At 39.0% G+C, this 22,481-nt stretch overlaps 1 long non-coding RNA gene and 1 pseudogene across 1 annotated transcript; both read right to left on the reverse strand.

Moving 5' to 3' along the window:
* Window positions 1-2,683: 2,683 nt before the first annotated feature.
* On the reverse strand, window positions 2,684-3,155 carry LOC128562125 (prohibitin 1-like; annotated as a pseudogene).
* A 13,364-nt stretch (window positions 3,156-16,519) lies between these two features.
* Window positions 16,520-18,670, reverse strand: LOC128561643 (uncharacterized). Its single transcript, XR_008373308.1, has 3 exons — window positions 18,616-18,670; window positions 17,658-17,716; window positions 16,520-16,554 (listed from the first exon to the last, which is right to left on the reverse strand). It is a non-coding gene; the product is annotated as an uncharacterized LOC128561643 (long non-coding RNA).
* Between the last annotated feature and the right edge of the window lie 3,811 nt (window positions 18,671-22,481).

The raw sequence follows: 22,481 nt of genomic DNA on the forward strand, positions 1-22,481 counted from the left end.
TGTCACATTAACTGTAAGAACAAAAGTCAAATTTGTGTTTCCAGGTAATAGTACTACCAAACAACCAGTTTTACACTTTCTCTGTTTTCATGACGTTTTGGTGTACTTTTGCGTATGCTACTTCAGCTCTGCTTTTAGAAATCATGCTTAAATGTACAATAATATTTGTTTTTGCCTGAATCACTGTGGTAATTATAAAACCCTTCCTCTGCTTTGGCAGAGGATGAGGGGTGTCTTGGAGACAGTCCTCAGTAAATCTGTGAACCCCTTCCCATCCCTCACACTACCTCTGGTATGTGCCTTACCTTCAGCTGTCTGCTTGTGCCAACTTGCCTGCAAAGCTACAGGGCAGCTTCAAGGAGTGAAGTTTTATTTATTTTTTTCTTTTAAAAAGCTTTTAGAAGCAAAAATAGCCTGTTTCTTTCCTCTGTGGATCCAGATTGATAGTTGATCCCTCTCTTTTTCCCCACTTACAAAGTTCAGTGGCACCTTTTCCAACAAATGTGGTCTGAATGATCCCAGCTTGTGGTGGCCTAGAATAGTTACATTATGGAAAATAAAGTGGAAAAGAAGTTTGGGTAAGAAATGGAGAGGAAGCAATGGGCAGTTCATTTTTTCGAACCCTAATTGGCCAATGCTCCTTTCTGATAAAGTGGCCGCCAATTTTATTGTTGGGCAGAAAAACCTACTGATACATTTTTCCAGGTGATTTCAAAGAAACATTCCGTGACTGTCTTGCCAGCTGTACTATGCATTGAAAGTTATGTGTTTTAAAAAGCCAGAGATTTTGTATAATAAGATTAAGTAAAGAACTGTGACATTTTCTGTGAGCCAAACAACCCAAACCTTCCTTTCAGAGGAAGGACGTTTTAATGGCAGAAGAGGAAGAATAAACGTGTGGGTTTTTTTTTTCTAATAGTAACCCCCCCCCCAAAAAAAGATTCAAATCAGCTAAAAAGTATTTGCATTTAGATTTGTGTGTGTTGCTCTATAAATTGGCCCTATCCCCTGCATCACTTTCTTAACCTGATTTTATAGCCTGGTGCTCTGGCATAACACATGATTTCAGGGACATATAGAAATTAAGCTTTAGTTCAGTGTACAACAGCAGCTTTGCTCAGAAGGGAATGGAAGCTCACCCTGCTGCTCACCATTTGAGATGAAGCTGATTGCCCCTTTCAGCCTCTGTCTTAGAACTCCTGCCTGTGACAGCACGTAGCTGGTTGTCCTGTGAGCTCTGAATCATGACATCATTTAATATAATCCTCAGAATAGTCTGAAATAATACTATGATTCTTGTTTTAACAAAGAAACAAGCTCAGAGATATTCAGCAACTTGTTCAAAGTATAACAGCTTGGAAATACCCGCCTCTGAAAGCTATGCTCCTCCCTCACTGCTGCCAGGGTTGGAAGTAGCTGGCAATTTCATACAGGGAGTTAAAAGTACAAAGTTTCCCCAAGTGTCTCTCTTGATGTGCTAATTGGCCAGAAATTTCCATTTAATCAAAGGAAAAGCTTTGTCTTTAGGAGGCTACTAAATGCTCCAGGAGATTCTTATCCATGTGTGTTGTGAGAGGTTAGACTTTCAGTAGTTGTTCTGAATCCAAACACCCAAAAGTCACAGTGCTGTTTTGTGTAATACAATGAAGTATGAATATATTAAACTTCCCATAATTGAGTATAAGGTTCCTCATCACATCAGACGCCATGTCATACTGCCATCATTCTGGCATAGAGAGGCCGAGAGGGAGGTCATATGTTTTATGACAAATGTGGGGTAAATTATTCAACTTGAGAATAGTCAATAATATTACCTTTATTATTGAAAACTGAAGAAAATAACTGATAATTCTGTAAAAGAGCATCTGGATTTTTTCTTTTTTGGAGCATCTGGATTTTATGCTTTCATCTAAGCATAATTTGAGAACTCTTGGGTTAGCTAGATGACTCCTTGGAAGAAATGAGTAAAAAAATAGGTAAATTTCAGTGAGAGGAGGAAAGGGATGAGCAAGAGGTTTTGTAGCTCATGGCCTGAATAGAAGGTAAAGGGTAAGTTTCAGATACCAAGCCAGTGACACTACAGGCAAATTTTCTCTACTTTGCATTTGTTTTCAAGCTGCCCTTGAATTCCCTTTCTCTATCCTTTAGTCCTGGGGCCATGGTAGCAGTCCATACTGAGAATATTTGTTTGGTTCTGTCAGAAGAGAGCACACAAAGCATGGCACTCATGAGGCTACATGTCATTTAAGTGAGTGCTAATTTGAATTAAGAACATGGACTTAATGGAGAAATCATAGCATCACTCTAGTCTAGAGGGAAAATAAGTTGAAGGAAGTTCTCTAGAGTCGAAATGAACTTTTATTCCTCCACCACCTATCTCCAAAGTTGGGTCATATCCTGAGACACTCTTAGTACCATACTCAAAACACTAATTCTTGTTTTATTTATTTATTTTTAGAGATCTGAAGTGATTTTACTTTTATTTCCTTCACTTTCCTTCACTTCTCAGCCAAGCATGAGATTTCACAGTGATTTCTGGGTGGGGGCAGAAGGGAGGTGGTGGCAATCATCATCAGGGCTGTGGCCCATTTGGCCTGAGGAGTACAGGCAGGGCAGGCCCTCAGTGGGGCAGCTGGAGGAGCGTCAAGGAAACATCATCCAGGATGGGCCCAGAGGTTGCTGCTCACTCCGTAAGGTCATCGCTTACCTGCCTGGAGACCAGCTCTCTCTGGGTGATTAGCTCTCCAGCATCAAAGCGAGCCACCACCTACTTGAGGATCTCTGTGGTAATAGATGGCAGCACATGCTCATCCTAGTCCTCTCCAATGCTGGAAAAGATTTGAGGAAGCTGGCTAGCCATAGGCTGGAAGAGGATGAGCAGTGTGATGTCAACATTCTGTAAATCTTTACTACTAGTGATGACTGGCACATTACGTGGTCGAGAGTGGCAGTCAAAGATAATTGGTTTCTGTACCCATGGGATGAGAAAGTGAGTCACTTTCCCTACTACAATGTCCTGCATTCCACGGAAATCAGTCAGAGATGACATCTCTGTGTCCAGCATCCACATAATACAAAGCAGAGTTCACCATGCCTCCTGCAATGGCTAAGGCCAGTCTTAACTTGCTGATAGACTCAAACACTTTGGTAGCCATGTTTCTTTCTTTTGGACCCACTCACACCTGCTTCCACTCTGACCTCTACATGAATTCCCCCTGATTCTTGTTTTAGATCATTTTGTAGATTATTTGGTTTTTTAAGGGTTAGTTGAAATCCATTTTCTGTCACAGCTTTCTTCCTGTGTTTACCTTCCTCAGCATCAGAAGCATAGATCTGTCAACTCATTAAGAATTATAACCTCTCATCTTCCATCTTTCCCTGTCTTGCCAAACCCTTAAACTATGTCTTTTGAAACTTTTGGTTTGCCATTTTCACTCCCTTTCTGCAGGGTTATTTCTACTTCTGGCCTAACAGATAATTTGCCATCCCTTAGGGACATTGCTTTTTCATGTAGACCTTTCTTTTTTCTTTTTTTTTTTTTTTTCCATTAAGTCATATACACATAGATCATAATACATTCATGTATATGTGGAGTACAATGTGTTTTTTTTTGTGCATTTGACATGCTACATCAAAATAATTAATATAGCTTTTACCTTATTTACTTGTGTTAAGACATTTATGTTCTACGCTTGATAGATTTGACTTGTACCCTTGCAACATGCTCCATAGGTGTGATCCCACCATTTACCCTCCCTCTTTCAAACCTTCCCCGTCCCCTCCCTTCCCACTCCATTTCTCTTCTTCATCCTGGGCTATAGTTGTGTTCTATCTTTCATAAGAAAGTGTGAATAAATATAAGTTGGTTTCATAGACGTGCTGAGTACATTAGATACCTTTTCCTCCATTCTTGAAATACTTTACTCAGGAGAATATGTTCCAGGTCCCTTCATGTACACATAAAAAAGGTAAAGTCTCCATCATTTTTTAAGGCTGCATAACTATTCCATGTTATACATATACCACAAATGTTCAGTGATTGTCTCTTCAAGCCTATTCCTTCTGCATTTTAAAATACACTTTCTCTCTGAAACTCAATGGATACATACTGGGAATCTCTCATTTTATCTGTTCTATCATATAATCCCCGTTTTCTCTCTGTGCTGCCCTCTGTAACACCCACAGATGCAGCTTCTAGTTCACTTACTCTCTGTCACACTCACTTGTTGAGACTTCGTTTTCAACCATTTATGTTTTATTTCCAAATGTTTATTCTTCCTTAAGTCCTCATTGCTATTTCTGACTCACTTCCTTCTTGATAATTTTTGATCACATATTAAAAAAAGGAAGCATTTTGTACATGCTATTTTTATGTTGCATTTAATAATTCTAAAAGCTGAGTCTCTGGTGTCCTGGACTGTCATCTGCCTTTCTGCGCATGCTCGTGTTGGTCTCATCTCTTGTGTTTATCCATCTCTGTTTTTGAATTCTTAATATTTTGGGAATCCTAGAACTTCACACCAGGATATACACATTTCTGAAATTATTAGTTTGCGTATTTTCTTATTGCTTGTATTTGCTGATAAAAATGTAAGCAAGTTGAAGTAAGGGACTCTGTCTCATTAACTCTATATTTCCAAGTTCCTGATGTATCAAAATTACTCAATATGTATGTGCTTTCTTATCCTCTCTCTCCCTCTAACCAGCACAGATTTTTTGTCATTTCAGAGCTTCCATTGATCTTAATTTAATAACTCCTGCTCTAAATTTATTTTTTGGTCACATACATGCAGTGTACTCCATTTCCAGAGAAGGAAAAATAAGCACCAGGTATCGTCAGATCATCTATCATCCCTCCTAGTTTTCTAATTTATGTCTCTGTGAGGAATACTTTTAGGTATAAGATATTATTGATTTTGAATCAGTAAAGACTCAAATTGTAAGGTAAAACTTTTGCTATCCTAGTTAGAAGGGTAACTATAATTTAAAGATTTCCTACTTAATCTTGAAACTAATTTGATATATTTTTTGGAGAGACCTTTCTAACTAAGTCAGCACAGGTTGTTAAAATCTTTAGGTTAATGGGGTAAATGCACAAACATTAACTTTATTGAGCTTGATATTATTTAAAATTTAAAAAAATTTCTTGGCCAGGCATGGTGACTTGTGCTTGTAATCCCAGCATGCTGGGAGGCAGAGGTAGGAGGATCCCTTGAACTCAGGAGTTTGAGACCAACCTGAGCAAGAACAAGAGCCCATCTCTACCAAAAATAGAAAAGTTCTCTGGGTATCGTGTGGCTGGTGCCTGCAGTCCTAGCTACTTTGTAGACCGAATCAGGAGGATTGCTTGAACCCTGGAGTTTGAGGTTACTGTGAGCTAGGCTGATGCCATGGCATTCTAGCCTGGGTAACAGAGTGAGACTTTGTCTTAGAAAATAAAACAAACAAAAAAACAAAACAAAAGAACAAACTTCATTCTTGCAAAAAATAAAATTTATGTTTGGTGATTAAATAGAATACCTGAGGAAGACAGAAAAAAATATCCAAATTAATAATGTGTTTATAAAAATGATATTATCTAGGAATTTTAAAATTTTACTTCTAGAATAAAAGATTTTATATTTTGGAATAGTGGTCTTATCAGGCTCATGCTTACCTTGGAATAAAATTTATAAACTATTTCTGGTTCTCCAAGTCTGAGCTGTACGGAGTAGGAGAATCTTGATTTTTTTTTGGCTTTTATTAGATACCTATGCTGGGGTTACAAGAATCTCAAAACTTAAACATTTCTTTCCCATTAGTTGCTAGTGTACATAGGGCATTTTACAAGCATGTCTGCACTATAAACTGGTTGACGTTCATTAAGGTCATATTAGAATATGATGATAATGAGAACATGGACTTAAGAAAGATCTTTCTGCTACCGGGGAAATGACTTTAGGAACTGAATTCTGCATATTATTCATTATTAATGAATGGGGTGGCTTACCATCACACTATCACTCATGGACTTCTAATCTTTTATCAAAACCAACATTGCTTGTAAGTGAAGCAGTTTTATCTCAAATCTCAGTGACCCTAGGATGATCACAAAAGATCGTAGTGTTTCTACTCTTTTCTTCCCTGAGAAGTATAAAGCCATCAAAACTTCTGCTTCTTTCCAGGCATCTGTGTGTTCCCTGGAGTTCACTGAGTGAGAGTGATTTTATTGGGCCACTTTTAAAACAAGAATTTCCAAGACTGCAGAACTTACCAATTGTATGGGTACTTAACAAAAAAGGCAGTTAGCAGCTGAATTATCTATGACAGTGCTGCAATTCTTTCTCATCCCCATTTTGGAGACTCAGCTTCTAAAACTCTGTCACTTTGTCCATTGTGCTTTATTCACTGTGTCAGTTGGGCCAGGGTGATGGAGATTGATTGAAATCATACTCCAACTCATACCAGGTGAACAGTGTTTGAACTAGTTGTCAAGAAGACATTATGCATTTCTGAAAATATTAAGGTTCTCAGGAAAGGCTTCAGCATTGGAATAGCAGGGCAAGGGTCACATTCTGCTTGGCTTCATGCATAGTGACAGGCATAGTGGCAGGCATAAACACTAGTAGGTATTCAGGAAATGCATGTTGAATGAAAGAGTTACTGAATGAAGTTATCACACGTTGAAAACAAGATGCTGATCTATCTGGCTACTTGGATGCCAAATAAAAGTAAAGCGTCCTTGGCTGTCAAAGCATCTGAATAGTCTTCCAGAATTTAACGCAGAGACTAAATGTTCAAATCAGAAGTTGAAAACTTAGTAAAATAATTTGCAAAGTGAAATAAGAAGCTAAGTGTAAGTTGGCTTAAAAAATAGATGTACCACTGAAGGAGTATCAGCTGTACAAATGACTAACAGAATTACTACCACAATAACATCCATGAAGAGTTGATTATATTATATTTCCTTTATATATGTCGTCAACTTAACTTAACCTCTTCAATATTCAGATATTTCCCTCTGGATGAGGTTCAGTTGTGCTATTTCGACTTGTCCTCAGATTGCCTGATAGATTCCCTTAAAGGGCTAAGGTCTTCTGCAACACACTCAGGCAAACATATTTTTTATAAGAGGTAGGTTTCAAACAAAATCTCTTTTATTTCTCTTTCCATTGGTTTGAATATATTGAGGTCCTTCGATCTCTCCCTGTAAGTCCCTTCCCTCCCCTTCCCTTTCAAGCACACAGAAATATTACACATGCCTATTACCTTCCAACCACATGTGCTGGAAGAAATTGTTCAAAGCAAAAGTTGCATGAAAGGAGGGATCATTATGAATGCTGACATCTGTAGACTGTGCTTGATGGTGAACAAAGAAATGGAATTCATAAGTGAAAAGAAAAAATTTTTGATGTGACATTTTGGTGGAAGTTTCTTCTATAATTAGGGGACATTAAAGCACATAACAATAATAATAATTATTAATGCCACCTGAACAACCAGTCACTCTAACCCAGTCATCTGGAAAAATCACAGTAGCCTCTTATCTAATTGGTATTTTGAGGTTTTATCAACAATATAAATGAATGGGAATTTATCAATATTTTAGGTTGTAGGGCACTCTAGATATTAACTACAACATCAGAAATCCTGTTTAGAACAATGGATCAACAACTGTATGCCCACACGAGAGAAAAACACAATTATATTCAAGTTGTGGGGGAGATGAAAGAAAGGGGAAGAGAGTGAGGGATTGGTAAACTCACCAACAGGCAGAATGTAAGGGTATACAGCACACACCCCAGTGAAGGGCTCAACTACAATTGGAAGTTTACCTTAGAAATGCAAACAATGTAACCTAATCATTTGTACCCTCATATTAGCATGAAATTTTTAAAAAAGAAAAAAGAAAAGAAATTCTGCTAAGGATTAAAACTGCTAAAACTTTTTCCGTTAATGTAAAATAAAATTATTTTGTAACCAGTTATGGTTCCCTTTTAATAAAAAATTTCACAGAATTTGGGTGATGGTGATAATGATAATGATGATGATGATAACAGCAGTTCCTACTTAATGAATGTTTCATATATGTCAGATTAAGTGGTTTACATACATTGTTTCATTTATTATTCTAATTACCAGTGCTCAAAGTAGGTATTATCCCCATTTTACAAGGTAAAATTGAGGGTTAGGGAGTTTAACTTGCTCAAGGGACAATTAACTAATAAGTATGAGCATGGGGAACTCCAATCTGAACCTGATAATAAAAATAATAAAATCCATCCTTTGCCCACATGGTTATTCTGCTTGTTATGTGTGTGAAAGGGTTGTCCATATATAGAGCCCAATTGATTATAAAATATGATAAAAAACTGTTTCTGTTTAGACACTTGCCAAGGCTGGAGCAGGCTTGGGTTTAAGAGACACAGCTCTCGACTCTGTTTCTCAGCAACACTGTTCTGGGAAGATGTCATCAACCAGTTGATAATGCCAGATGGAGTAAACAGTAGTCACTAATGAGGACCATGGGGCATCCGTATCTGCGAATTTCCCAGTTTCACACACACAATTCAAGAATTATGCCCTTATCTAGAAGTTCAGTTGTTCTATTTACATATTTACAATTTATTGAGTGTTTTCTGTAGGTGAGGCATTGTTTTAATTTTTTAGGAGTTCTTTTTCCTGCTTTACTGATGAAAAATCTCATGCATAGGGCATTTAAGCAGGTTTTCCCCACAGTATACAAGTGGTAAATGTCAAAACTAATATTATAATGAGCCTCCATGATCTCAGAGCCCATGGCTACTTCAAACATTGGTAGGGCTCTCAGTGGGGAAAGGACTCTCTAACCCTCAAGAATGCAGATGAGGGCTTTAAGGAAGCAGTCCTCTGCTTTAGTCCATGAATACCAATGAATTTTCTAGATCAGAGCTTCAGTGGACACTAGAAACTCCCTAAAGGGTTGTGAGGAAACTTTCTTATTTGTGGTGAATTTGATTATTAATAAAGTCTTGAACCGGTAGAGGTCTGGCTGAAAGTAAATGCCTGCTTTATTCATGTCTTTAAGCTTAACTTGGCTTGAGATCCCACATCTGGATACTTCATGCCAAAACAAGTATTTTTTAGCCAGAATATGTAGTTTAGAATAGTGGCCAATAAGTCTACTTTGTGTTGATGTTTTTCCAAATCTATTCTTCATATATAGGCATTTAGACTAAGAAGGATTCTATCACCCTGGTAAAATGAAGCTTGTACATCTTTTAATAATGGTTTTCAATCAAATAGTCTCATGAGGTCAATTAAAATGTAGTAAAATGGAAAAAAATCTATGAGCTAATAAATTACAGATCAAGGCATATGGCATAGATGATCGAATAAAGACAGAGTGTATTGCTTCATTCTTTTGTTTCTTTTAATATTCATACTATTCCATAACGGATTTAAAGTGACTTGTAACAAAAATACATATACAAATATGTTCAGAACCATAGAATATTTAAATAAAAATATCAAGTACATATAAATTGGAAGACTAAAGCAAAAATTATAGGCAGAATTAGGTAGAATTTGAGGTAATTATACCTCTGAGTCTTTTCTTAAATTGCTATATATGAAAAGGTAAGAACATACACTCTTGCATTAACCATCTTAGGTGTCTCCACTAGATAATTTGTCTGGGTAGACACAGGCTTCCCTAGGTATTGCAGTATAAATTTTAGTGTATGTGTGTGTTACAACATTGCTCTCAAAAGCACCAGCCTGTTCATTCTCAGAGCAAATGCTGGGCAGACATACAATCTAGAGATGATGTCACAATCTTTTTTTTGTGTGTGTGTGTGTGTTTTTGGCCAGGGCTGGGTTTGAACCCGCCACCTCCGGCATATGGGACCGGCACCCTACTCCTTGAGCCACAGGCGCCGCCCGATGATGTCACAATCTTAATTGAAACATTGGGCCAGTCTCATTTATTGCTTTATTTCCATAGATGGAATTTAGGAACTTTCCATTGAAAATGATATTGTGATTGGCTTGGAGTGCACTAGCAACACAAACTTAATGAGCTGCAATGCATTATTAGATTGTATTAGATATTTCATTGTCAGATGGATTGGCAGTGGAATGATTCCAATGGGTGGCTAACCGCATAAAACCCACACTCTCCCTCTCCTGCCTGCCTCACTGCAGCCTGAGATTTGGCCACCAGTCTGGCAGGACTTAGGAAAGCCACCTGTGATCATCAATACAAAGAACTCCATGTTCCTGCAGTGTAATCAGCAGGCGACTGTTTATTATGGTTGTTGATAACATCAATATGAGCAGGACAGGAAGGAAGGAGGAGAAGAATTGGAGAATGGGAATGGAGTGGAGATGGTAGATGGCACAGGGGAGAACAAAGAGGAGGAATATACCAGATGGAGGGGAGAACATTCAATAAAGGAAACAAAGGAAAGAAAGAACAGAAAGAAATAAAAGGAAAGAAATAGGTTTAATCAGTGGAAGAGAATCACTAGACATTGTTCCTTGTCCTAAGGTGACCCAGCGAATTCCCTGTGGTTGCCAGCTTGTTCATTTCCGGATGCTGGAGGAGGACAGCCACACAGTATTACAGGTCACTGTCTCAGTCACTCTTCAGTAGCTCTCTAACCTCTGAGAACCTGAACACGGCTGTGTCCACTGTGGAAGAAAGCCTGGGGGAGGAGGAAGAGTGTCTCAGTGTGCTGGTGACTCATTCTGGCACTGACTCGGCCTTATGAAAGCAATTTAGCTCCACTGGGCTGAGCCTCACCATAATTAATAACAGGATACCTGTCTATAAAGAAGGGCCACTATTACCAACAAAGTGTTGCCTGAGGCAGAGGTAGGAGAGAAGAAACAAAGGGAGAAGAAAATAAAAGAAAATTAAGGGGGATGACAATGGCTTCCAGTCTTCTTTAGGCTCCAGGGACCTTGTGGAGGGTTTATGGGTCCATATGTATACAATTGAGGTTTAAAGGAACCAACATTTTAGTGCCTATTATATACCAGACAGTGCTGGCTGCCTTTCCCTTGTAAGTCATGTAATCTTCCCAACAGTCCCCAGCAATTATTATCCCCCTTTTATCGAGGCTAAGAAACTAGCTTGCTTAGTGTAAGCAGGTTAAAGCTCAGGTCTGCATGACTTGAATCCTACTGCATGTTTTCAACTCCAAAATAATCGTAAAATTTAAGTTACACTGTAAGAGATGTATTTTGCCTATGTATTTAAAAGCAAGCAGCCATGACCTTCTACCAGACTTATTACCTCTCTTTTCTAGTGTCTAACTTTGTCTTAAATTCACTGTGTATTAATCTATTCTTCAGCCTTTAAAAATACTAAATTATTTTGTGGTGGGAAGAAAATGGAAGGAAATGGATCGTAAAGTCAGGGAAATCTGGTCTGGAATTCTGTTTTCACAGTTCATTAGCTACAAGATCTTAGGAATCTATACAATAGGATTAATAATATCAGGGCTTTTGATTTTGAGGATGAAATGCATTATGGGAACATACCTAGCATAATGCTTTCCACTTACAGGGCACTGAATTATTGGTTTCTTTCCTTTCTCCTAAAATTTGTGATAGCATTCATTGGTTCCAGAATTTCCTAAATTATGCTTTGCAGAACATTAGGGGTTTGGAAAGAGGTAATTGATGCTCTTCATAAAAATACTTTTAATGGCCAGCGATCTTGGCATGAAGTGAATGGCTATTTTCTCTCATTCCTACCTTTCTTCTCCCCAGGTATTCCACCACACAGAGGCCATAGATCAATTCCACGTGGATTAAGGAACTAAATGTGAAACTAGAAACTGAAGAAAATATGAAAATTGATTTATATGTTTATTTTTCATAGTGAGGATTTCTTTTTTTTTTTTTTTTGTAGAGACAGGGTCTCACTTTATGGCCCTCGGTAGAGTGCCGTGGCCTCACACAGCTCACAGCAACCTCCAACTCTTGGGCTTAAGCGATTCTCTTGCCTCAGCCTCCCGAGCAGCTGGGACTACAGGCGCCCGCCACAACGCCCGGCTAAGTGAGGATTTCTTTACAAAAGATGAAAGTCAAACCAAAAAGGAAGGAATTTTAATTACATTAAAATTGAAAACTTCTCTATGACAAAAGACCCAATTAAAAATTATATAATCCATAGGCTGTAAGAAGGTATTCAATGTATTTAACCGACAGAGGATTAGTATCTGAACATATAAGCATTTTTATAAATCAGTTATTAAAAAAATAAAAAAAAAGGAAGACAGTGTACTAGGGAAAAAAGCAAAGGGTATAAAATGACAATTTATCAAAGGAGAAGTTGTATGACCAAGAACAATTAGGGGGAAAAAGGCTCAACTTCACTGGTAATTGAGGAAACGCAAACTAATATAAAAATGAGTTTCATCAGACTGATCAAATTCACAAAAGTGGGAATGATTGACAATTCGCACCTTTTAACTACTAGTTACAATTTCTTCATCATTATACTGTAAGTTCTAGACAGCACAGTAACACAGCTAACACACAAATGAGATAAACGGTATAAAGATTGGGAAGGAAGACACAAAACTGTCATCATTTATAAACAATAATGGCACATTTACGAAGGAAATCCAAGAGAAAATTCAAGACAAACTATTGGAACTAATAAGATAGTGTGGCAAGTTGTTCAAATTTACGATTAAAATTTAAAACATTCAGTTTTTATAAGCCATATCAAACATGTAGTAACATCATGCTATTCACTAAGTAGTTTTGGTTCTGTGTTAGTACAGGGAGGATTTTACTTTTACTGTCTTCTTCAAGTTTGATCAGGTGACTGGTTGTGAACGATGACATGTACGTAGAGGTAATTCCTGTCACCCCCATCCAGGTAGAAGCTTTAAGAGCCAGGGCAAGATTTGCTGCACTTTTTCTTTGTTCCTCAGAACAAGGAATGGTAATCATCTTCCACATGGCAAAAGAGCAAATGTTGCCATGATCCCTACATTTGGATGATGGCATCCTCTGTGAATTCCCTTGGTTTGTTCCCTAAAAAATCAGCTCACAATTACAGCAGATTAATAAGAGAAAGGTTTATTTCCAAATGCGCGTGAGGGGAACCACAAGACTGATTTCCCAATTTCTCAATAATGGTCAGATACCTTTCTAGATGCCTTTTTGAAGGGAAGGGGAGAAGGGAGTATGGGTACAACAAGTGATTGTTAGGGAGGGTGAATAGGTGGGGGAATAGATTGATTCTAAATTAGCCTGAGAGACAGTTACTGCTTTTTAAATGATTTGGGCCAGGTTTGCTAGCATTCAGAGGGATGGAAGGGAAGTCAGTTGCTCCCTTTGATCCCCTGATCAGGTCAGTCTGGTTTTATGCAGACAGAGGGTTTGTGAATGGCATTTAATTCAAAATATTCTTTATGTTAAGTAGTCATATTTGGGAGTAAGATTTCCTTAGCTCCTTCACAGAAGATGTGTCAATCTTCCAGAAAATAGTTGCTCCGTCAGTAGGGGTTCTGTGCTTAGGACAAAATAGAACAGGATCCTACCTGATACATAATAGATGTGCAGCGCAAACAAAAAACACATTTTGTTTTCAGTCACTGAAATTTTGGAGTTGCTCGTTAATGCCACATCCCCTTGTCCATCCTAACTGATATGAACAGTTAACATCTATTAATCATTTGCCATGTGCCAGACTCTGTTCTAAATCCCCCCCATTTAATGTGATCACTAGAAGAATCCTAGGAAGTAGGTGTTATTATAATACTTGATTTGATGGATGAATGAACTGTCTGCCACAGGTGCTGAGAAATTAAATAACTTGATTTAGATAATGAACTCTAAATAGCAAAGCCAGAATTTAAACACAAGTATTTTGCTTTCAATACCCAACCTTGTGCTGTTAATCACTTGAGATGCCATATTTCTCAGAAAATGTCCTATACAATTTTTATATATCCTTTGTAGTGGGAAGACAGACTGTAAGGTATCTAGGAAAAAACTTAAAAGGTATTAGCAAGACCTTTGCAGAAAACATTTGAAAAGAAGACAAATGATTGCAAAGAGATACGGGAAGTCTCAAAAAAAAAAAAAAAAACCGGAGTCTTGTTATGTTGCCCTCGGTAGAGTGCCATGGTATCACAGCTCACAGCAACCTCAAACCCTTGGGCTTAAGCGATTCTCTTGCCTCAGCTTCCCAAGTAGCTGGGACTACATGCACCTGCCACACTTCCTGGCGATTTTTTTGTTGCAGTTGTCACTGTTGTTTAGCTGGTCCGGGTCGAGTTCTAACTGCCAGCCTGGGTGTATGTGGCTGGCGCTGTAACCACTGTGCTATGGGCACCAAGCTGGAAGACTCAAATTGATAATGATACATACTTACTGAAGTTACTGTATAAATTCAGTGCACTTTCAATAAAGAAGTCATCAGTGTTTTGAATTAAATTCGACAAACTAATCCTAATATGGAAATATAAAAGACTGAGAGCAGTCAATATAGTTTTGAAGAATAATAATAAAAGGTGGATTTGACTGACCAAATGCGAAAACTTTTGTAAATTCATAGGAATACAAACTGTGAGAGTTGACACTGAAACAGAGAAAACAGTAAGAAACAAAAGGAAATTTAGAACCCAATCTGTTTATATGATGAGATTGGGCCAATAAAATTTAGGTGGGTACAAGATGAATTATTAAGTAAATTATATTTGTGACATTTGGTTACTGATACTGGCAAATTTTATATCTGTACATTTATAGAAATTGAATTCTAGGTGGACTAAAAATCTACATTTAAAAAGTAAAATAATAAGATATTTAGAAGAAAACAGGCAAAAATAATATTTTAATTATATCTGGCAATAATTTCTCATATATGGGTCACTATGAAAGTTTTGACACCAGCTGTGTTTTGGTCCATTATTTCACTTTCCAGAAACACAGTTGACAGCGTCCTTTCTGATTCACCTATGCAAGTTTCCATTCATTTCGCTTTTCAGTGTTGTGAGGAAGACTTCATTTGTTCCTGTCACGGAGATTTTATATTTCTTGATTTTTGTGTATCTTAAAACTTTAGTAATGGCCCACATATATGATGCATTAGTACAACCTATTAAGGAAAATATTAACAAATTTGACTATATAACTTCTGCAAGATATTATGAAAAATATGAAAGAAGACAAGAACTAGAAAAAGTTGTAATGCAAAATAACCATTGAAGGATTAGTATCTAGAATATATAAAGAGCTTCTACCAATTAATTACAAAAACAACTCAGTAGAAAAATAGGCAAAGATCATGATAGATAATTCATAGGATAAACTGAATGACAATAAAAATTTGAAAAGATTCTCAACATTTCTAACATTCAGGGAAATATAAATTAACATTTTCATAACATCATATCATACTTATCTAATTAGTAAACCTTAATAATTTTGATGACTCCTACTGGTAAGTTTGTGTATTTTTAGTGAGACTGTAAATGTGAAGGTGGTTCTCTGCAAGCACTTTTAGGGAGAAACTCAAATGTTTATAAGGGGAGATGTGGTGTTGTGCCCAGATCTCGAAATCCCCCACAAAGACCACAGAGGAGCCAAGTCTGATGCAAAAGCAAAAGAGCCTTTAATTGAAAGCTCAAGCTTGGGCTCCCGGGGGCTCCACTGCAATGGATCCGAGCCAGGAACCTTGAGCTCTGGAGCAGGGGTTTCTTATAGTCCGGCGCAGCAGGTTGGCGTGCACAGCTTGAAACAGAGGGGGCGCTTCTGGATTGGTTAGGTGGGGGTCCCTGGTTGGTGGGCGGTTGTCTCATGATTTCGGGGAATTGCCTGGGTTTGCCTGGGCTTGTCTGGAAAGTGAATAGTGAAGTAGTGAAATGGTGGGGAAAGTGAAACTTAACTCTCAAAGTGGCGCTGGTCTGGTTCTTTCATTCCCTCCTCTACTTGTAAATCTAAGGGCCCAATCATGGGTCCGGCACCGTGTGTGTCATCTCTAGCTTTCTGTCTGAGAGGGGCTGATACTGGCCTCTTAAGACCAGCAGTTGTACGGCTCCTACAGTCAGGAGTAGGAGTAATAATACTAGGGGACCAGCCAGGGCTGATATCAGAGTTATTAGCCAAGAGAGACTTATACCAGCTCTGATTATTTTCTCTTTCTAATTTACGCTTGCGCAAGCTCTCCCACACAAGGGTCATTGATTCTTTCACTATTTCCGAGTGATCAGCATAAAAACATCATTTCTCACCTAGAGCAGCACACAACTTTCCTTTTTTTTTCCCCAAAGTCCAAAGTTCAATTAAGACAAGTTCCTCGAGGAGTTTCCTCAGGCTTCAGCCATGCATTGACCAGCCAGCTCCTAGTATGTGGCTGGAGCAGGGCATGTTGGACATCTTAAAAGTTACCTTCATTTCTCAAGGGGCAGTGAAGTTCTATTCAGCCAGCTGTGATGACTCCAGGTGAGGATTCTTCTCATCCTCACTGCCGTGTGTGTGGTCAGGATGATGGTGTAAAGTCCTTTCTACCTTGGTTTGAGGGGGACCAGGTTCTGATTCCAGACTTAAACTTGGTCCCTTGATCTTTCAGAGAGAAAAGATATACAGACACAAAAAGACTAAACAGAACACAGTTAATTACCCTAGTGGAGATTTTCCTTGTTACTCTTTTTAGGGTTGAGATCCGGAACCCATGGGATGAGAGGAGCTACTCGCAACACCTGGTACGGTTGGGATGCAGCCCTCTTTGCCTCAGTACTAGCCCTAGTGTTCCTTTTAGTGATGGTGCTAAGGCTCCAGTCAAGGCAATTAACTCACCCTTCTGAGTCAATGTCCCTTGAGGTAGGGGCTTAGCCTTTACAGTCTCTGTTACGGTGACCACTTCATACCTAGCCCACCACTCACTTTGCACTATCATGTAATTGCTTCCGTCTATATACAAGTCCTAGTCTGTATCTGTCCAGGGCTGGTCACGCAAAGTCAGGTCTGCTAGAGTACACATTATTTATAACTTCCATACAGTCATGCTCAGTTTTTCTTCTACTGACTGGAAGGAGCATGCCTTGGTTTAGAGTGTTGCATTAGAGAGCTAAAAACGTCCTTTAGTGTCCATTAAATTTACCAGAGTGTGGTTCTTTCACTTTGAGATCCTGCCCTAGAGTCAGCTTATCAGCTTTTTGCACAAGGAGAGCAGTAGCGGCTAGAACCCGTAAACAGGGTGACCATTTTTTTGCCACTCCATTCGACTGCTTAGAGAGGTAGGCTAGAGGCCTTGGCCAGGACTCAACCAGCTGGGTTAATACACCCATAGCCATTTTATCTCTCTGAGATATACAGAGTAAAGGGCTTGGCCAAGTCTGGCAAGAGAGACTCCCCTCATCTTTAGCTGGGAGAAGGCACGTTCCTGTTTTTCTCCCCACTTTAAGGGCTCTCCCTCCTCTTCTTTAGTTGCCTCATACAAGGGCTTAGTTAAGATGGCAAAGTTGGGGATCCAAAGACAACAGAAGCCGACCGGGCCTAAGAATTTCTAAACCTGCTTTTTGGCTTGTGGGGCTGAGGAGGCAATTAATGACTTGCCTCTATTTCATGCCTAGATACCTTTACCCCTGCTGGATAGTAAATCTTAGATAACGTACTTGCTGCTGGTAAATCTGGGCCTTCCGTTTGGATACTTTATAGCCACATACCTCTAGATGTCATAAAAGATAGTCCATGCCTCTGGCGCAACCCTCCTGGGTAGGGTGTCCTGAAAGGAGGTCATCGACATATTGGAACAGCACACATTTTAATTTTTCTGCTGGAAATTTCTGGAGGTCATGAGCCAGCCCTTCTTTAAAAATCGTGGGTGTTTTGAACACCTGTGGCGACCTGGTCCATGTGTACTGTTTCCATGTCTGGTCTTTCCCACTGGAAAGCAAACAGCCTCTGGCTTCCCAGAGCCAGCCTTATACTGAAAAAGGCCTTTTGAAAAGTTCAGACAAGTGGTCCACTTGGCTTCTGCTGGCAGCAGATTCAGCAGAGTAGAATACAGTATTTACAGTTATATTATTTACTGGGAAATTTTAGATAATATTTAATACTGCACAAGTTTTCTAGTGTAGCCAACAGGCAACCTTTGTTGAGTTTTAAGGCTTTAGAGTAAATATAACTACTATATATAACTCTATACTTTTTGGCCGGTCTCTTAGTCTCATTTAATAGATCAATTTAGTAAAACAGTTACGTCTCATTTTATGAGTGCAGACAAGGCTGGGATCTAAATACAGGTGGACTACAGCCTCTTTTTCTTCCTTTTAAACTATTTTTCTCTCTCTAATTTCTCTTTTTACTAAAGGCAAATTATAGTAGAACTAACTTATTTGCCAAAATAAACTGTACCTTCAGTATACGGGGTCTGATTATTTGCATAAAGTGCAGTAAGAATAATTAATTATTAGCCATCTAGGCTCTTCTTTCTTTTAAAATTGGCTTTGCTGGAACTTTTTATAAGGAATTTCAGGCTAGGCTTTCTTGAAAGCCTTTCAGAGCCTAGGTTTCATCTGTGCCATTAGATACCTGTATGCATTGGGTAAATCCCTTTTCTCTTGAGGTCCCCAAGCACATTTTGATTCCCCAACCTGTCAGCAAGTGACCTTCGTTACTTACCACAGATCAGGAAATGTTACTGATGGGTAACTGGCCAGTTTTCCAAAGGGCTTTTATATTGGCCTTATAAAGTTAACCTTAATTCCTTAACACAGTCTGGACAGCTCTGGAAATGCTATTCCAGCCAAAGCCTTGGTAAAATAACCAGTGCTTTCATCATGTCCTATAGAACAAAACAGATTCTTATTGAACTTATAAAAATAACTGTATTGTCAGAAATTAAGAATACTTACAAATGGCTTTTAAATTCCAGAGGAAACAAGGAGAGTGAAAAATACATACATTGCTTGAAAAGCTCAAAAGACAGAAAATTATTTTCTTGACTTCTGGAAAACAGAATACAGAAAGAATCAACAATATTTCGAACAAAAAGCCATTATAAACTAGCCCAGCTCCACGTAACTGATTTCTGTTTTGTTGAAGTTAGGTTAGCAATACTCATAGACATGTTAACTATGAAACATGTCTGTGAGTATTGAAAGTTCTAAAAATCTGCTTTTTAGTCTGAAGGTATTAAATTTTCAAAGACATCAGAAATTTGAATTCGAGAGAATTTGTCAGCCTCTCTTAATATTTCTTTTTCTTTTTAAGATAAACTTTGGACTCAACTAGTTATAAAAAAAACTTTTTTCTTTTTTTTCTTCTCAGGTTCAGAACTTGTCAGCCTCGGTGCATATAGCTAGTGTTGCAACCACTACCCTATGGGTGCTAAGCCTTAGACTTAGAGTTTTTATTTTGGAAGGTTTGTCAAATATTAAAGGCCTAAAACATTTGTTTAAATAAGATTACAAGTTAAAAGATTTTAAAGGCAATATATGGTTAACTGGATCACAAAATCTTTTATGAGCTTCATTTAACCTGCACAGACTATCTACTAACATTCTAAATTTTCTTTAACTTTCACCCTGCCTTCTACTTTCTTATACAACCATTCTATTTCAGGATAAAACTTATCACACAAGAGTCTTTATTTACATAATGCCATTCTCCTTTCTGTCTAATTTATCTTACTCTCAAAAACTTACTTCCCACAAAACAGGATCCCAGTTTTACCATGAAGTCACCTATTCACTCAGTTAAACTGATAACTAGAAGATTTAAAAGGCAAGAATCTTATTCTTTGATAAAGATTCATTTTTCCCAACAATTTAAACAACCAAATTATTACATTTTACAAATGAGAGATATTCATGAGATGTAACATTGATACAGGATTTTCTCACTCAGGGCTGGACAGGGAACCCCTATTTTTCAGGCTCAGGTGAACTCAAACATCAGACTCCCATCTCCAGGCATAAACACGTCGCAAACCACACTTTCTGAGGAATAAAGCAGTTCTAAACTTTTTGGATGACTCCACCCTGAGTAGGGAGCACACATCTTAATTTTCTCCCAGATAATAACTGCAAAGACCTAATAACTTTGTCTAAGGTGCAGGGCTGCATTCATTAATGTGCTAGAATTCCATTTAGTTTGTAAAAATATTTTTCTATTTGTTAAGTTGTGGTTAAAATACTTCTCAGGGCCAATAATAAAGGTTCTGAGCCCCACCCAGGCCCCGGGGGGCCCATGGCCCGCAAGGGTAGAACAACAGTCAAGTTGGCTGCTGCCTCTTGATGAGCTTGCTGCCTAATCGATGGCGGACTTGCAGTGGCAGGTCCTGCCACCCCTGCCTCCGCGACAGGCTCCCCCTCCACCACTTCACTGGGAGGTGGATGTTCGCCCTGTGGAGGGGTTCAGTGTGTGGGGGGGTGATACAGAGGAGGGCAAAGTAGATCTTGGTCTGCACTATTCTGCAAAATAGGGTAAAGTGGCACAGAAGGTTTGTGGGGTTTCTTGTTAGGGGAGTCAGGAGATTTCTCGTGCACTGCGAGAACCAAACTGCTCAGGAAGTGCTTTTAGCCAGGGAGGGGGAGATGAAAAGTTCCCTCAGGTTGGCCACTTGCTCCTGCAAAAAGTAATCAGTTTAGCTTTTTTTTTTTTTTTCTCACCACAAGTCTCAAGTCTTGAGCTCTGAGTTTAACATCGGAAAAGTGATTAAGAAAAAGCGAAATGGGGGTTGTCTGTGTCTGTCCCATGTTAGCAGTCAAAGTCACCCCAAATGCAACATGCATGACACATGAAGGACACACAACGCACACAACACACTGAGGACACACAAAATCAACAATCCACAGAAACGAAACTGAAAATAGGATGACAGTCTCTGACCAAGCTGCGGGAGCGACCTGCTACATCCGCCCAGAAAAACCACAAGGGGAACTGCGTCCACATCATGCCCTGGGGATTCCATGTCCCAGTCGGGGGGCAAGGTCCCTTCCAGAAGGGGCCAGGACATCTCCTTGGCACCCCTGGCCGGCAGCTTCCAGTGCGTCTGCCTTGACTTCATGCCAACCACCCTTTACAGATTCCAGATTTCCAAAAACAACCACAGCAGAGAAGACAGACAGACACCACGTAGCGGCCCTTTGGGTCGGGGTCCTCAAGGGATCTTGGGGGATATCCCGGACGAGCCCCAAAATGTTGTACCCAGATCTCGAAATCCCCCACAAAGACCACAAAGGAGCCAAGTCCAATGCAAAAGCAAAAGGGCCTTTTACTGCAAGCTCAAGCTTGGTCTCCCAGGGGCTCCGCTGCAACGTATCTGAGCCAGGAGCCTCGAGCTCTGGAACAGGGGGTTCTTATAGTCCGGTGCAGCAGGTGGGCATGCACAGCTTGAAACAAAGTGGGTGCTTCTGGATTGGTTAGGTGGGGGTCTCTGGTTAGTGGGCGGTTGTCTCATGATTTCTGGGAATTGCCTGGGCTTGTCTGGGCTTGTCTGGAAAGTGAAACTTATTGAGTGAAATAGTGAAATGGTGGGGAAGGCAAAACTTAACTCTTAAGGTGGCGCTGGTCTGGTTCTTTCAGTGGTACATGGTTATTCTTCAACATCATGTTATAGAGCTGTGTAGATAAAGTATATATTCAGGTATCAACATAAATAAGTTACAAAAACAGATTTTTAAGAGGAAAAAAGTAGGTTAACAGGATATAAATATACATAAATGTATGTAAAAATTTAAAATACATGAGACAGTAGTATATTTTCTTTAGGGATATAAATGTCTTAAAAGCTTTTTTTTTGGCTGGGGCTGGGTTTTAACCTGCCACCTCTGGTATATGGGGCTGGTGCCCTACTCTGTTGAGCCACAGGCACCACCCCAAATGTCTTAAAAGTTAAAAGGCTCCTGCCTCTGTCTTCTGCATATCTGAGACTATAGACACATGCCACTGAGCCTCACTTGTTCTTAAGACACTTTAAAGTCTACAGACTTACTTCAGAGATATCAGCTTTATTGTTACACACAGTACCTCAGAAGTAGACATTCCAATCATCTATGGAAAAAAATGTGACTTGGAAAGATTGACCAAATTTATCAGCTAAAAGGCAGCAAGGCTGTTACTTGCTTGCAGTAAGGATTGCAGTCTCTAAGTGAAATGCTTGCTTCATTGTTTTCTGCCTCCAGTTGTTTTTGTTTGTTTTGTTTTGTCTTGTTTTGGTGCACCATGGGGTCCATAATAGGGCAAAGGTAAGCTGGAAGGACAGCTGTTTGGTCTCAATTATCTCCTTCTTTTCTAGCATGCAAATTTGCCTCTAATGGATGAGAATGCTAATGATTTTTAGTCTTACTACAAAAAAGACAGCCTTTAAAAATTTTAAAAGGATATTTTAGCAAATCTTATAAATTCTATTGGGAATAAGATTTCCTTTAGGCAACAACCATCTGCAGAAGAAAGGTGGGGTGAAATGAACAGGGGAACTGGATGGTGGAAGGGCTTTTGGTAGGTGACTATCTATTGGGGTGAGAAAGGTCAATGAAGGGGTT

The sequence above is a fragment of the Nycticebus coucang genome, chromosome 12 (assembly GCF_027406575.1).
Source record: "Nycticebus coucang isolate mNycCou1 chromosome 12, mNycCou1.pri, whole genome shotgun sequence".
Taxonomy (NCBI): Eukaryota; Metazoa; Chordata; class Mammalia; order Primates; family Lorisidae; genus Nycticebus; species Nycticebus coucang.